At 33.3% G+C, this 12776-nt stretch overlaps 1 long non-coding RNA gene across 3 annotated transcripts; it reads right to left on the bottom strand.

The window, feature by feature from the left end:
- Positions 1-5113: 5113 nt before the first annotated feature.
- LOC145075020 (uncharacterized) lies at positions 5114-8020 on the bottom strand. 3 transcript variants are annotated; one of them, XR_013692256.1, is made up of 5 exons: positions 7791-8020; positions 7386-7691; positions 6663-7239; positions 6472-6578; positions 5114-5898 (listed from the first exon to the last, which is right to left on the bottom strand). It is a non-coding gene; the product is annotated as an uncharacterized LOC145075020 (long non-coding RNA). The 3 variants fall into 3 exon arrangements; XR_013692257.1 differs by having other exon boundaries at positions 5114-5707; XR_013692255.1 differs by having other exon boundaries at positions 5114-6578; positions 7791-8018.
- Between the last annotated feature and the right edge of the window lie 4756 nt (positions 8021-12776).

The following is a 12776-nucleotide window of genomic DNA, read 5'->3' as shown; positions in this document are numbered from 1 at the left end:
CACCTGATCCATACTCATGGATCTAAAACTACCTGTGGGTTAGATCTGATCCCACATCGGCTGGGAAGGAGAACTAAGCATTCCTTATAAGGGGTGTGGATACCTTCCCTATCACAACGCGTTTTAAAGCCGTGAGGGCAACAGATCCCATAAGAACTCTGCAGTTAAGCGTGCTCGGGCGGGAGTAGTACTAGGATGGGTGACCCCTTGGGAAGTCCTCGTGCCGAGTGGCCCAAAGCGGACAATATTGTGATACGTGCCAGAGGGGGATGTTACAAATGGTATCAGAGCCAGGGCACGGGTCGATGTGTTCGACGAGGACGTCGAACCCTATAATGGGGGGTGAAAGTGGGTTAGATCTGATCCCACATCGGCTGGGAAGGAGAACTAAGCATTCCTTATAAGGGGTGTGGATACCTTCCCTATCACAACGCGTTTTAAAGCCGTGAGGGCAGCAGATCCCATAAGAACTCTGCAGTTAAGCGTGCTCGGGCGGGAGTAGTACTAGGATGGGTGACCCCTTGGGAAGTCCTCGTGCCGAGTGGCCCAAAGCGGACAATATTGTGATACGTGCCAGAGGGGGATGTTACAAATGGTATCAGAGCCAGGGCACGGGTCGATGTGTTCGACGAGGACGTCGAACCCTATAATGGGGGGTGAAAGTGGGTTAGATCTGATCCCACATCGGCTGGGAAGGAGAACTAAGCATTCCTTATAAGGGGTGTGGATACCTTCCCTATCACAACGCGTTTTAAAGCCGTGAGGGCAGCAGATCCCATAAGAACTCTGCAGTTAAGCGTGCTCGGGCGGGAGTAGTACCAGGATGGGTGACCCCCTGGGAAGTCCTCGTGCTGAGTGGCCCAAAGCGGACAATATTGTGATACGTGCCAGAGGGGGATGTTACAATACAACAAACTCCAAATACACTGCTTAAAATGCACTAAAAAGTAGTACAAAGCAAGCAGGGTCAGGGTCGAACTACAGAGACACGAGATAAAAGTCTATGCCTCTTTACGCAAGGTATTTTGGTCACAAAAGGGGATTTGTTTGCAAAAGTCAAATAATGAAAATAGCAATCAACTTTGAAACATGTAGAAAATGAAGTAGATTTGTAAACAAGTTGTAAAAGTGCTTCGAGTGACCCCCTGGGAAGTCCTCGTGCCGAGTGGCCCAAAGCGGACAATATTGTGATACGTGCCAGAGGGGGATGTTACAATACAACAGACTCCAAATACACTGCTTAAAATGCACTAAAAAGTAGTACAAAGCAAGCATGGTCGAACTACAGAGACACGAGATAAAAGTCTATGCCTCTTTACGCAAGGTATTTTGGTCACAAAAGGGGATTTGTTTGCAAAAGTCAAATAATGAAAATAGCAATCAACTTTAAAACATGCAGAAAATGAAGTAGATTTGTAAACAAGTTGTAAAAGTGCTTCGAGTTCTAGTTCTCAATGTTGTCATTTAACCTGATTATGACTTGATGTAATTTGTGATTGCTATTCTAAGTTGGTATTGAAAGATATTAACACGCTCTAATACCTCTCGCTTGCCAAATTATCTAACCTAAACACGCTCTTTGACTAGACTTAGCTTAACTAATTCAACCTAAACACGCTCTTAGATTGTATTGAAAAACTGCATTAAGTTTTTGTACAAGCTTCCCAATAATGTTCATTTCTTCTCATATGCTTAGAAGTGTGAAAACATGTGATATATGTTTTACAATAAGAAAACTTATTGTTTGTTACCAATCATTAACTTTACAGAACGATTAGGTGCCCTAAAATTTAATTAACTGCACAAAAATTCAATTCATGAAAGTGGCCAATCAAACACAAATCAAATTTAAGGGTTCTAGTTTAAACAAAAACATAATCACTAGAATAAAATCACAAATCAAACATCAAATCATATGCTTCAAGTCAAGCAATCAACATGTTTTGAACAAGAATTAGAAACTAGGGTTTCTTAGCCACACATGGGTAAGAACAAATCAAACAAGAATAAAGATGAAATTGAAATGTTTAATGCTTACTAAAATGAAATCAAAAGTGTTTGCAATGACTAGGTCTTCTCAAAAGCTCCACAATTTTCCCAAAATCGCCCAAAGTCGCTCAAAGTTGCTCCAGAAACCATCTCCCCACAAAAGTGACGTCTTCTCCTGTTTTAATTAATAATGTTCACGTGTATGTCATAAGGCCACGCGTTTTTAGCATGGCCACGCCTTTTGCCCATGTGTTTTTGGCATGGCCATTTGTCTTGACCATTTGTTTTTAGCATGACCCATGCTTTTTGCTAAAGATGCAATAAGTCTTCAATGTTGGCTCCATCTTGAGTCTAGCTTCACCACGAGTCATGTTGATTAAATATAAGATGATAAAGGACAAACACAACCCTTGTTGGTGTGACAGGAACCGCGTTTCAAACATAGTCCTTTGCGGTGTTGACAATGCAACAATGACTCGGGTTATGTCTTCATGCTTTCCTCCATGGAATGGCCAATTCATCTTCTCTTCATGCTCCAAAGCTCCATACTTCAAGTTCCATGCTTCCTAGCTCCAAGCTCCACGCTCAATATTATCTGCAAAATAAATCAAAAATAGTGAAATACCAGACATTCTTAATGAAACATGCAGTTGCCCAAATAATTAACTAAATGCAAGAATTATGAAGTAGAATGCTATGAAAGGACGGAAATAAACATGCAAAATAGGTACATAAAATGCACTTATCACTCATGTTTTGTTAACAACACAGAATTGGTAAGTTGGAAAATTTTCTAGTGAAATTAGACAAAAAAGGTATAAAAGTTAGCTCAAAAAATCCGACAAATAGATATAGATTGTGTTTTATCAAAAACTTTCTTATAAGTTAACTAGATCTACATTATAAGGATTTTCGTAGTACAGATTGTGAATTTCACAGTACGATCTTTATTTTTCGCAGTTAACTTGACACTACAATACATTGTTTTTTTCTCTTCAAAAATTACAGTTTCTTTTACTGATTTGCACAAATGACGTCATTTTTTGTAGTCCAACAGTTCAAAAAAGATGTAATTTTGGCAAAAAAAAAAAAGATAGAAAAAAAGTTCACATGCCACTAAAGATATTTGTAGATGATGGTATGCAAACATGAATTTGTCTTTCAATGTTATAGAAAAACAAAAGAAAAAAAAATGATGAAAACAAAATATTTCACATATTTTGCTTAAAGTTATATAGTTCTCATGAAATGATAAAATTTACCTTTTTCCTATTTTTCTATTAAGAAAACAAAAAACTAAGGCATTATTTGTAGAAAATTATTTTTATTAAAATATTTTTTAAAAATAGAGTTGAATTTTTATTTTTAGTTTTTAATGAAAATTTTAAAAAATACTTTTGTTTGAAATGGTGAAGTTTTTATTCTTTATTTTAGAAATTTAAAATACTGGAAAAATCGTTTCTCTCTTCTCCCTCCCCTCTCTCTCTCTCTCCCTCTCTCTCTCTCTCTCTCTCTCTCTCTATATATATATATATATATATATATATATATATATATATATATATATATATATCATGGTTGCAGAAATCGGGATTAATCGCTTGGCGTTCTCCAACCGTCGAGGATTAGGACATTAATCGAGAATTTAAGATTAATCGGGTTTGACGGGATTAATCGGCCTTGGCGGGATTAATCGGTCAACAAAAGTCAAAAAAGTCGAAAAAAGTCAAAAAAAAGTCAAAAAATGTCAAAAAACCAACTTTCTTTTTTTACTCCAAAAATTTCAAATTTTCAAAATTTCAAATATTATACCAAAATGTTCATATTTTTCGTATTTCCAAATTACAATTTTTCTTATTTTCTAATTTTGAAATACTTGTTTTCTTAAGATATATTAATATTTAATTAATTTTAATATTTTATTAATAATCTATGGTCCCCGATTAATCCCTTAACACCAGTCGACTGTCGAGCTACCGTCAAACGATTTTTACAACCTTGATATATATATATATATATATATATATATATATATATATATATATATATATATATATATATATACACTAGCCGTTTACCCGCACGACGGGTGAAAATAGTTTTTTTAGATATTAATTTATAGATAAGTTTAGTTCTTTTCCGTAAATAGTTTGGTGTATTATGTTGTTGACAGTGCATAGATCTTCAAAACATTTAGGGCCACAAATTTGTAATAAAAATAGGTGAATGTAGTATCGTTCTCCGTCAGTGATATTAGAAGAAACGAACAACCCCACATTGATTAGTGTCAATTAAAAATATACGTACATTTTATATTAAAACCCGATTAAATCTTCATTTTCCACTATATATATATATATATATATATATATATATATATATATATATATATATATATATATATATATATATATATATATATATATATATATATATCAGTTACGCATTATTTATGTTGTTGCTTTGTCAAACTATAATTTTTAAGAAATAATTTTTAACAGAGATCCTTTTAGGCATCTAATATTTCAAAATTAAGTATATTTTTAATTATTAAATCAATATCAACACATTATAATATTTGGTTTTTATTACATAAAAATTAAAGAGTAAAGTTTTCATACATTATACAACGTTAACGTTGTTAAATGATGTACATTGGTGATAAGCAATTGAGTAATAGTATTTAACATACAATATACTCAATGTCGAACAACTGTGATTGAACAACAATAAACAAAATACATAGGAATTAGCGATAACTGGTAACACCTTATATACACAATCAACAAATCCTACTTGTATGTCCATTACCCAAACTAACAATGACTTTCTTATTTAGTTCCATAAAAAATCTTTTATATATATATATATATATATATAATATGGGGAAAATATTTGATTTTTTCTAACAGAGATCAAATAGAAAGAAATAAAAATAAGTTAACAAGGAGCTAGCATAATACAAAGTGAGTACAAAATAACAGAAAATACATGCTGCAGAAGAAACATACAAAAAGAGTAAACCAAACCTAACAGAGCAATTTACTTATGCAACAATCATGAGCGAGAAAACAAACTTTTCTAGATGCACCAAATGAAAAGCAGCCAAACCAAACATAGCAAAGAAGCAAAACCATCATAAAAGATTTATGTAAAATTTATATAACAAGAGAGCGAACCACCATAGAAACAAAGAGCAGTATGTGTAAAAATGACCAAACCAGCAAAAAGGAGAAGAGACCACCATAGTATCAAAACAGTAGGAACCAATAGGGACAAAATGTCCATTGCAATAATAAAAAAAAAAAACAAATCAATTTTTGATGCAACAACGTTGCCAAAAAGAGAAGAATCTCCAACCATGTAAACTTTGAACCATAGAACTGAATTGCGAGCACTTGAAATAGCAGACCAATTAGGAAATAGCATCATAAAAAATCAGGCGAAACCAAAACATAAGAAACCAGAAGACAACCAACGCTAAAGCAGGGGATAAATTGATGTTTAGAGCAACAAAAGCACCTAAAATCCTGGAAATCAATTGATGTTTTCTCAGGTTAAAAGACTTGTAAGAAAATATACTACTCTCTTTAAAGTATTTAATAAGAGATAAATATAAGCACATGCACCATTATCCATAAATTATATGCAAATTTTGAGCCTAAGAATGCATTCCTTCAAAACAGCGATAGTTGAAGCCTTGAATTTAGAGTCAAACCTATAAAGCCAAAACATGTAACAATATCGCACATTAATAGACAATCAACAAAAAAACATCAAATACATAGAAGAAAATAAACGATAAGATGGTTCATTTTTAGTGGTAATGGTGGTATAGGAGTAGATGTATTCTTCTCTAAGTGTTGATTCTCATAACCATAAAAAGCGACAATCCTTCCTATGACAAACCTAACACCAGATCAAACAAAAAATAATTTCATTATCACAAAAAGATATCTAATGCCAAAAAAGAGAAAAATGGATGAGCTTGAGTAAGTATTTTGTCTCATAAAATAGGAAATAGACAAGAGTGTGGTGAATCATACATGGAGAATTGTAGGCAAACGATAAGCATTTGAAAGTATAAGTTGGAAAATATCAAGTGACAACAAAAAGTTACAGATCAGACATTGTGGAATCAGACCTTTCCAGGTAGAAAAAAAGATCCAAAAATGTTCTATATCTATCATTTGAGCCACCATAATATTTTGAGAAGCAAGATAAAATCAACATAACGAAGAAGGGAAATGTTTTGTAAACCAAATCAAGAATAAAAAATCAGATTCTATTAACAAAATAATGAGATAACAAAAATCGATCTTTTTGAAAACTGAATACATGAACATTTTTGCATGTTGGGGACATTCTTTAAGATCTCATTCTCCCCAGTAACATCAAGTTATGTTATGCATTCGGCAGTAGTATAGAAAAAAATAAGAAATATCCAATTGAAAACTTAATAAAGTTAACAACAGATCTCGCCTTGCCAAGGGTATGGGCATCAAAATGTATCAGGTATGCACAAATTCTTATAATCGTTTTAAAGAAATTGCCATGTTAATCTTTGAAACCTCAAAATTTGGCGACACCTGAGAAAATACAAGAAAACCATATAGCAAAATATAATAATGGTAAATTACCACACTAGGAAATGATAAAAAAACATTCATAACCTCTTGTAACAATCAATAGCCGACTCCATCTCCATGATTTTTATAGATGACCCCTATATTACAATATGCTTCAACAAACATTGGCCTCTTTAAAGCAGACTTTTGATAACATCATTTCAAAATACACAATCTTTCACACATATAAACACGCCTACACACATACATGTATGCACAAAAATACACACACCTAAATATACAAATACATGCAGATACACACAAATACATAAAGATGCACACAACTACACACACCAACCCATACCTCAACAACCATAATCACAAGATAAACTACCAAAATCGATTGAACAATAAGTAGATTAGTAAAGAAAATACAAGAATATAGTAGAGATGATCTCAATTCAAGAAGGGAATCAGCACACATATGATCATTGAATTTTAGTAACCACATAACAAAATCTGAAACAAACATTAAGCCTTCAATAGATTCAAAAACTGGGTTAATCAAAATCAAGAATTAGGGAAAAAACTAAATCGAAATAAAAACTAAATCAGAGGGAACGGTTCTACAAACGATACTCAAAAAGATGATCCTTAGAGCATATTCACCAGCAAGATAAACCTGTTAACCAAAAAGAAAAATTAACAACAAAATACATTTCTATTATGAACAAATCTCAAATAACGAAAAACAAAAAGCAAAAATCTTTTCAACAGATCAAATGATAAACAAAAAAACACATCAAATCAAATATGTTTTGAGCACACCTGAGATACCTACAAAATGTTTCTAAATCTCGAGAATAACTCCACGTATACACTACAACCTGTAAAATTCACAGAAAAAAACCCAGAAGGTTAGGGATTTGTAACTCGGAGATAACAATAAAGGTTTCCTTGGGTTTTTCTGTGATGGAGAAAAAAAGATTCGGCAGATGAGGGAAGTGATGACTTTCTCATCCGTATTGAGATGCGTTTTCATGAGGATATAAGAGAAAACCGCGGTGTAGCTTTGATGGTTCCCTGATTATGCGACGAAGGAAGGATGGGCTTTTCATCTCCAAGTAACCAACCCTAAGGAGGAGGAAGAGATAGATGGCGACAGTAGAAAAGGTAAATTGTGGTGTTATACATACAAACAAAAACAATACAAATAGATGCGCACACACGTACTTCTGAGATTGTTAGCTTTGTTGGCGGTAGGTTGTGATGGCTTTTGCTGGCGGTTGTACATGGTGGTTGCAGCGTTGAGTGGCCATCGTGGTGGCGGGTAGGGTTTATGGAGGGGAGTGAGCGTTCTTCAAATCTTAAAATTGAGAAATATATGTGAGAGTAGAGGTGGGTGGATCATGGATGGTTATGTAAATGGTTAACAGACGTATCGGATTACAAGGGAATGAAAGCGCGACATCGAGGGGAGGTTGTTGGTTGGACGAGATACGGATCGGGCCAAGAGCCCATCGAGTTTTAGTATTTTTAATGCATAAAATGACCTCTTAAAATTCAGCAAAACATGCTAAATGCTTATTAAGTTACTAGTCGTTTGTCCGCGCAAAGCGGCGGCGACAAATATTTTCTTTCGGCAATTATTTCCATTAGGGGCAATATGGTGGCGACAAGTACTTCTGTTTTAGCAAATAGTTATAGAGTTACGATTAGTTTTCTGTTGACAGACGGTATATAGTTTCTTTTCAGTTAATAGTTTCATTTTGAAAGGCTGTCAGGATTTAAAAAAAATACATTCATAAGTTAGATTTAAATTAAAATTCATTCTAATGTTACGTCAAAGTTCTTTATTTTTATAACCAATTTCGAGAAATATATGGTAATAAATCAAATACATACCGTAATTTCAAAAAAGTAGACACCTACTCCAAAATGGGCACTCACTGTAGCATGTGACCTTATATTATAACATCCAAATCCAATATATTTTTCTTATACTCGAGAAGATAGCAATTAAATAGTTGATGCAACTAATACAATTCCATTTAGAAGCTTCAAAAATAATATTCGTTTTGATCACATTACATAGCATGAGACACAACAAGAAGCCTTTTTGATGGTTATGAGTTAAACGAAAAAAACAAGTAATTTTAATCCAAATGTAATCATGAAAATGACAGTTTCCTGATTAATTCCTGATAAGGACCAAAATACCCTTTACTTACCCCCTCACTTGTATGCCTTTTGTCTTTGGTTTTTCAGCAAAGCCAACCCATAAACTTGAAAAGAAAAAGATTAAACATGTCTCTTTTAACATAAACAACAAAAAGACTATATTGTCCTTTATTTATATTATTGCACCAAAACATCGATCCATCTTTAATATATTTTATAGACCACTAATTTCTTCTCTTTTTGCTTTTCTTATTCCAATGAAACCACTTCAGAGCGAGAAACCATTGAGTATACTTTTCATTTTTAATATTAACCAAAAAAAAGCCCATTCTGTCCTGTTCTTAATGTTATGAACTTGATCAGCATACATTCGTCTTTATTAGTTCTATGGATCCACAAAAACCAAAGAAATGAAAGATTAAAATCCAAATAATCCTTCAAATTCCTATTCCTCTCCAACTTTATTAACCGGTAATTTAACGCAACTAAATAACAATCAAAAAGAATAAATTTGGACAATCCATCAAAAATCAAATATTTTCTTTTTCAATGGCAATTCCCCATTTACTTCTCACGTCATTATTAAATCTCAAATAACCATACTTAAACCCAACTTTTTAAGCCTTATATGTTCAAAAATATTTAAAATTACGTTAATCTTATTATTATTTCCTCTCCTAAAAATCTGCAGTTTCTTTCTCTCCGAATGTGATACAGCATAGTAGCAAGAGCAATTTTCATTATTAATTTTTTAGTAGCTTTCCCCTTTAAAGAATTTGAAGCTCCCCATTAAGATCTCTCCAAGTACAAGAAACACTCTTGAGATCAACTTTGTCTTTAACTCTTGTCACACTTCAACAGAGAAAGGACACTAAAAAAAACATATGAGAATGAGAATCCTAAGCAAATTGCAAACAACTAAGATTCTTATAAACCCCCCATAGGTTCATTATATCCTATGTGTTTAATCTTTCTTGAATAGCAAGCGACAAGAATATCCCAAGGAATCTGTTGCTTGAACCATGTATCTTTTCAGGAACACTTCTAAAGATTAATCCCAAAATTTCTTCACACTATAAGATAAAAATTTCAAAGCTCACATAATGTAAAAATAAGAAAAATACAACATAACTACCAATAACTAAAATGCCCTTAGTTTACTTGCTTCCATTAAATGTATAATTTTAAAGAAAGGTGAAATGAAGTTAGCCTCAAGTCAATAGAAGCCACTCCAATCTGATGATAATATGGATAGTTCCAGTTAGTCTTTGGAATTAAAAACATGCAAACAAACAATCATCAGTTGTGTATAATGGAATGTCGCGAGTGGAACATAGGTTGGCGATGGATGAAACTTATTGTAAGTATGTCAATTACTTTTGTCTACAAGTAAATGTTTGTGCCCATATTTCATGTCTGCCCTCCTTATGTTAGCCGCTGCAAGTTTAAAAACAAAATATTAAATCCATTTTATACTTCAATTTACAAATTTAAATATAATTAAAGGTGTCTAGAAAATCTTCATTCAAATATAATGAGATTTCAGATTGATTTGGACTCTAGGACAAGAGCATCAATTAGGGGTCTGTCAGGTGACTTTTAGCTTTTGCAGGTGCTTGCTTGGAGGCATGCCCTTCTCACTACCTTTGGTTGCAACTCACCATCTTCAACCTCTTGCTTCAAATTTTCAAAATCCTTTTTTGCTAATGAAAATGACAAAATTAAACCCACAAGGACCACAAAGTTTAAAGCATAGAACTTGTACAGAATCAAAAAATATATCCAACATCTATCAGCAAAATTGTATTATAGCAAATTACCAAACATACACACATACACGTAATTAAACACACACACACGCACACACTTGCTATTTTGGGGATTCACTTAGGGGAGATATTTTCTGACTCTTGTTATCTTCATCATCTTTCTGTTTTTCTACTGGGATAGCAGCAACCTAATCATCATCATCCACAAAATCAATTGAATGATTAATTACTTTTATAAACAGTTGATATCTTGGAGTGACACAAATAATTAATGATTTCAATTCAGATCTATTATGTGATGAGACTCACTGAAACAACAGTGATATTAAAGAGATAGGCCTAATTACTACTACTTCTCCATCTTGGGACTTAATATATATAACTATACAATCATTGACAACCAAAAAACGATTAATTGAGCAGTGCATCAAAATGGTAGTGTTATCTATATAGTCATTAAAATAGTACATTCCATCAATTACCCTATAAAGAAGTGTGGATCTGTAGAAAAAAAGACAAATAAATTATGTATAAAACATAAAACACATCCATTTCTAGAAGAAATCAGCATTACACCTGAAATCAATAATTATAAGTAGTTAAAACATATAGTCTTCGAAAGGAGGATATATGACTTGGTGTGAGTCTCGGATGTGTAGAAGGAAGGGTTAGTTTGGCAGACTGACTTGTGTAATGGAGATAACAATTTTATCTGATCCAGATTCATGAAAAGAATTAAATGTGTTTGTGTTTGTGAACGAAAATCACAAAGAGAAAGAGGCCGGTGGTGTGATTGGTGGTTGATGGAGGCGATGACATTTAGGGGGAACCATATAGGGACGAAAAAAGAAGATGGAGGGTGAATAATGGTGGTTCTGTTCATGGGTTTTAAGAGATACAGAGAGGGGAAGAGATGCATTGGTAGTGATGATGGTGTGGTGGTTTAGATATGAAGATTGTTGGTGGTATAATGGTGTTGGTGCGGCGGTCTTTGATGATGGTTGATGCTACCGATGGTGATGTCTCCTGATAATAGTAGAGGCGACGATGGTGATGCAGGTGGCTAGAGATGTGGGTTTCGAACGATTAAGGGTTTTTGTGAAAGGAGAGAAAGGGAATGGTATGCAGGTGGCTAGAGATGTAACAACGCAATATATTTATTGCATCTGGAGGGCGGTGGTTTGTGAGAAGGAGGAGACAACCACTTAGCAGGAAAGAAGATCTCTATGGTAGTATGGCAGAGGAAATGGTGGAGGTGGTGGCCGTGTGTTGTTGCGACTGGAAGCTACAGGCAGATTTTTGTTTAGATGGAGAGGTAGTTTGTAGTTTTACTGCCGCTGAAAGACCCAATATAGGGAAAAACCAGTCAAAATCCATAAAATTTTGTAGATATATTAGGAATTAGTTCACTCAATGACGAAATTAAACGGCGATATATAAGGGAAGCTAGGTCAAATATCCCTATAGTTTAGAATTCACACGTAAATTGTATTCCCAATATAAAATGTTTAAAAATTTAATAATATTATATTAATGGTTTGTTGTACTTTAAGCTTAAAGACTTGAACATCTTAAAAAAATAATATTATTTTATTGAAGCTATTTTTAGAAATAGTGAGATTTTCTTTATAATATATATATATATATATATATATATATATATATATATATATATATATATATATATATATTTCTTTTTTTGGACAAACAATATTTTTTTTTTCTTCGACCTTTGTATTGTAAAAGACAGATAAAAAAATGATATGATTCAACCTCAGACCCATTTGAATGTAGCAGATAACAGCGGGGCTCAAGAATTGATGTGTATTCGAATCATAGGAGCTAGCAATCGCCGATATGCTCATATTGTTGACGTTATTGTTGCTGTGATCAAAGACACAGTTCCAAACATGCCTCTAGAAAGATCAGAAGTGGTCAGAGCTGTAATTGTCCATACTTGTAAAGAACTTAAATGTGACAACGGTATGATAATATGATATGATGACAATGCCGCAGTTGTGATTGATCAAGAAGGAAATCCAAAAGGAACGCGAGTTTTTGGTGCGATTGCCCGAGAATTGAGACAGTTTAATTTTACTAAAATAGTTTCATTAGCCCCTGAGGTATTATAGGTATTATAAAATCAGAGCACGGTATGGTTATAGTAGGGTATTTAAAAAAAAGAAATATATTAAGATTCATTTAGTAGATTTTATCTCACGTATATACCTTTCAAAATTAATATTCATAAACAAATACGTAAAAAAAA

The sequence above is a fragment of the Lactuca serriola genome, chromosome 9, assembly GCF_051521515.1.
Source record: "Lactuca serriola cultivar US96UC23 chromosome 9, Lser_US96UC23_V15, whole genome shotgun sequence".
Taxonomy (NCBI): Eukaryota; Viridiplantae; Streptophyta; class Magnoliopsida; order Asterales; family Asteraceae; genus Lactuca; species Lactuca serriola.
The sequence above is the reverse complement of the archived record's forward strand: the minus strand, read 5'-3'. Positions and strand labels throughout refer to the sequence as shown.